The sequence below is a fragment of the Etheostoma spectabile genome, chromosome 8, assembly GCF_008692095.1.
Source record: "Etheostoma spectabile isolate EspeVRDwgs_2016 chromosome 8, UIUC_Espe_1.0, whole genome shotgun sequence".
Taxonomy (NCBI): domain Eukaryota; kingdom Metazoa; phylum Chordata; class Actinopteri; order Perciformes; family Percidae; genus Etheostoma; species Etheostoma spectabile.
Genome location: NC_045740.1, coordinates 14,667,648 through 14,671,955, shown reverse-complemented (window position 1 = coordinate 14,671,955; position 4,308 = coordinate 14,667,648). Strand labels below are relative to the sequence as shown.

The 4,308-nt window shown below is 44.2% G+C and overlaps 1 long non-coding RNA gene across 3 annotated transcripts in view; it reads left to right on the top strand.

The window, feature by feature from the left end:
* Positions 1–4,308, top strand: part of LOC116693587 (uncharacterized) — a 49,394-nt gene that overhangs the window by 7,111 nt on the left and 37,975 nt on the right. For all 3 annotated transcript variants that reach the window (XR_004332957.1, XR_004332958.1, XR_004332956.1), the window contains one exon: positions 2,769–2,993. This is a non-coding gene — a long non-coding RNA (uncharacterized LOC116693587). The remainder of the gene's footprint in view (positions 1–2,768; positions 2,994–4,308) is intronic.

Below are 4,308 nucleotides of genomic sequence, written 5' to 3'. Positions count from 1 at the left end.
AGACAGAGGAAAATATGAGTGAGAGAAAGAGGAAGGGGGAGAGGAGAAAGGAAAAGGAATGGATGAGGGAGGAGAGACGAGACGGAAGATAGAGAATTCAAACTGGAGAAGGACTGGGGAATCAAAGCGAAAGGACCTTGGACAGCTTTCAGTTGCAGCAGCAGCCTTGGCATCCGGAGACCCCCCTTTTTTTTCTTTCTTGCTCTCCGTCTCTCTATCCATCCTATCCCCCATCCTTGTGTTTGTGTGTAGGCCTATGTGTTAGAGGGACACACTCGCCTCGGGTAGCCGATGGCTGGAGATACAATCAACCGAGCCGGGATGGGAGATACATTCACGGAAGCAAAAAGAGAGACAGCAGATAATGTCCTTCACGAATCTTTTTGCGGTCTGGGCTTGCTGTTCATAACTATTAATCTGGGAAGCCCTTACCCCAAAAAGCATTTGCGAAGGGCGCATTCGCCGCGCCGAGACATCGACATTGGAAGACGGCTCCACTCGTGGAATTTCACAATCTTTAAGTTTTTTAAGGGCTTGTTTACTTTTTTCTGTTCGAATTTTCTTCTTGTTTTATTGTTGTCCATATTTGCTCTTGTTGTTTTCGTCCTTGCCATAGCAGTGGCGTTTATATCATGCTTGCTTTTCAGCCCTATACGTGTGTTCTTTTTTTTTTTTTTTTTTTTTCTAGTCAACAGTCTTCTTCTTTTGTGGCGGAGCTCTGCAGCCACGTCGCACCCAAGTTTTTTTTCTGGTATTCATGCCAACAAACATCTCGTCGGACCCAAAACTTTGAGTCATTTCAGTCAATCACACCCCACCCCCATCCCACACTGAACAAGTGACAGTGCCCCAGCCAAAGCAGAGTGTAAACACGGGAAACCCTTGCAATGACAAGTTGCACGTGGGCAAACAGTGGAGTGTGTGTTGTGTGTGTGTGTGTGTGTGTGTGTGTGTGTGTGTGTGTGTGTGTGTGTGTGTGTGTGTGTGTGTGTGTGTGTGTGTATGTGGGTGTGTTCGGAGTGGAGGGGTGCCACTTTCCTAAGAAGTCACACAACCTCCTTCCAAAAAATAATGTGAGAAACACACACACACATCCCTGTAGCAAGTGTGCACATGGAAGGAAGGAATTCCCCGACAAGGCCATCCTAAAATAGGAGAGACCCAGATTAGCAGATGGAAAGGAAACTAAACATCTGCAATCCCTACCCATACACTGACCATGTAGTGACTCTCTCTCTCTCTCTCTCTCTCTCTCCTCTCTCTCTCTCTCTCTCTCTCTCGTTCTCTCTCCCTCTGTATCCTCGTGCTTACATTCCCACAGCCTCCCTTTGCACACACACACACACACACACACACACACACACACACACACACACACACGCTGTGGAAACGCACACGTGTCTCCTTCTCAGTTTTATGAATAGTAATTAATCCACCTCAAGCATCGCCCACCTCTGTTCCCTGTCAACGTTCCCCACAAATAGCACAAAAAGAACCGGGCACGACCACGTTCTTCCAGCCTGACCTACCAGATCCAAAACAAAAACAGAAAACAACCCTACATTTCTGGAGCTTATTGACTCGATCAATATACTCAAGTTCTGCAGCACATCAAAACTCTGTCTCCTATCTGGCTGCATATGAATTATGAGTGATGTGGGCACACAAATTGATCACACCGATGAAAATAAAAGATAAAGATGAGCATTCCTTTTCTTATGAGTCAGTGTAAAAATAACAAAACAAGATGCAATTCAATTTAGCCTCGAGAAGAAAAGCACATGCAACCTTATGGTTTGGTACAGCTTGGCTGTCCAGTTGAAGGGAGCATCCGTGTGAATAACCATGATTCATTCTAAAATTTATATTTGCAATACATTGCCAAATAGCACCAAGTGCAGTCTGAAAATGGTGGAAGTAGGCGCACTCATAAATTACGTACACTATGAAATAGTAGGTCTCTTTTATGCTGCAAGACCTGCAAGTTACAGGCCTGAAGCATGGCAAGAAAATAAATTGTTATGAAGGGGGGAAAGTGCACGTCACAGAGCAGAAAATGACGTGATTAAAGACATTTAAATCGTTAAAATGGCTGGTCTGTCTTATAAAGACTAAGTACGAGTTACCTGAAAAGACTTAGAAAAAGAAGCTCTTGACGTACAGTTAGCACCCTGAACACACCTTGCTAAAAACAAAAATCCCAGCAGGCGTCTCTGTAATTTTCGAGAGTGACCCAACCCATAAGGAAAGCACTTAAAAGATGCGGTTGCATCCTTGCTTGACACATATGCTAGAGCAGGACACGTGCTATTAATACTCTTTGACAAGACAAAGCAAAAAAAAAAACACAAACAGACGGATGACGAAACCACTGACCTCTGACCTGTGGAGTCTGCTTGCGTCTCTCTCTCTCTGTCTTATTAATACTATAATAACAACGGCCAGAGTTTGGTGCCGGATACGCGAGGCTAGTTCTCCAGATAGGGATGTGATTGAAGGTAAACTTGCCCATGCATCGCTTAAGGATGACGTAATTGCTCCGTATAGCTTACTGTACAGATTTGTATTAATTATGATGCGTCAAAACGGAGACTTTTCTGAAATGTTTGTGTCTGTGTCTGTGGCTACAGTCTGATATCCACCAGGTGATGAAGTTTCCCCAAGTCTCTCCAAATCTCCATGTCCCGTCTCCTGTCCGAGTAGGCCTGCACGCACGGCCGCAGCATAACTTTATAAACGGTTAAATGTCCTGTCTTTCTGTCTTGCAGGATAGAACAACGAATATGAAAATAAGGTAACTTGTGTGGTGGACCCTGCCGCTGCTGTGGGAGCTTCCAGCTGTGCGCCGGAGGAGAAAAGGGGGACCCACGTTTTGGGTGTTTTCACCGAGGAGCGTAGACGGAGAAAGGGAGAGAGAGAGAGAGAGAGACACCGACCGTCCGACAGACCTTCCTCCTCCTATTGTCCTCCTCCTCTTCCTCATCCCGAGAAAGGTAATTGCACGGCCTGAGATGTGTTCGAGGATGAGGATGACGTCAAACCCAAATCACCCTTTTAATTGCATTTTGCGTGAGGCTCGTTATTACTGCTCTCTGCTTAAGAGCAGGAGTTGTGTCTGCGCAGGGGCATCTGGTCCTGGATTTCTTCCTCTTCTTTTTCTTCTTATATTTCAATTCATTATAGGCCTTTGAATTATACATGCCAAGAAGTGTTGTGTCGCCTATATGTTGCATTACTGTCTTAAACATGGGTGAATTTTGTTCTTATGAGGTTGTAAGACCATGTTGTCAAACGCAACCTAAAGTATCTTAAAACATCTACATTTTATACCTGAATAATAACAGCCTCTAATTAATAGCCATAGCTACAGGACGGTCTTGGGGTGTGTATTACTGTGCCCGGTATTTCGAAAAGCCCTGTCGTATCAGCATAATATTTCCAATCTGGATTGCTGTGATATGAAATGACCTCGGCGACATTTTGCGTATTTTGTCATTCGGAATTTTGAATCGTGCTTTGCTGTTGTTCTGTATCTTTTACATAACATTTTCATAACATTTTCACGGATCATATGTGAATAATATATATATGTGTGTGTGTGCGTGTGTGTGTGTCACATTTTTTGATAACGTGGCAGAAACCCGTAGGCCTACAGCTTGCAATTTAATCCGATGTTGTAATTGTTATGTCTTGGATCAGTTGTCCAACTTCCAAAGATATTCGTTTGTTTGTAGAGTCACCGTTCAAACAGGGGCATTCAGCTGCGTTTGTGTGTTTATTGTCATTGTTGGGTATGAACCGATGTGGTCACAAAAAGTTACTCAGTGACTATGAAGGTGTGTTTATGACATTTGAGCAGTTGTGAGCGTGCATGTAAGCTATGGCTGACTGTAACATCCACTGTGTCTGCACTTTAGACTATTTGTTTTCGGCACCAGTAGCTGTAATCTCCCCTCCCAAATACTTGCTACGTTACCTTTTGTGGGTCATCATATCGTCGACAGTTCAGGCAACACCTCGACGTCAAGTTAGATTTACTTGCCCTGGTTATAACGCATAACGTTGTAGTTACACGCGCCGTGACCAGGTGCAGCAATTCAGGCCAACTGGAGACAGTTGGAGACATTTCATGGTAGCTATTTTGCATCTTTGTAACATTTGGTGATGTATTCAGTTGCTCATTGTAAGCCCCGTGCTTCTAAGACAGGAAGTGGCAATCACAGTAGGTCTGGCAATCATTGCTCATTGCAGCAACATGGATGCTATATATAGTTGTTGTGTTTGTCTGTGTGTGTGTGTGTGTGTGTG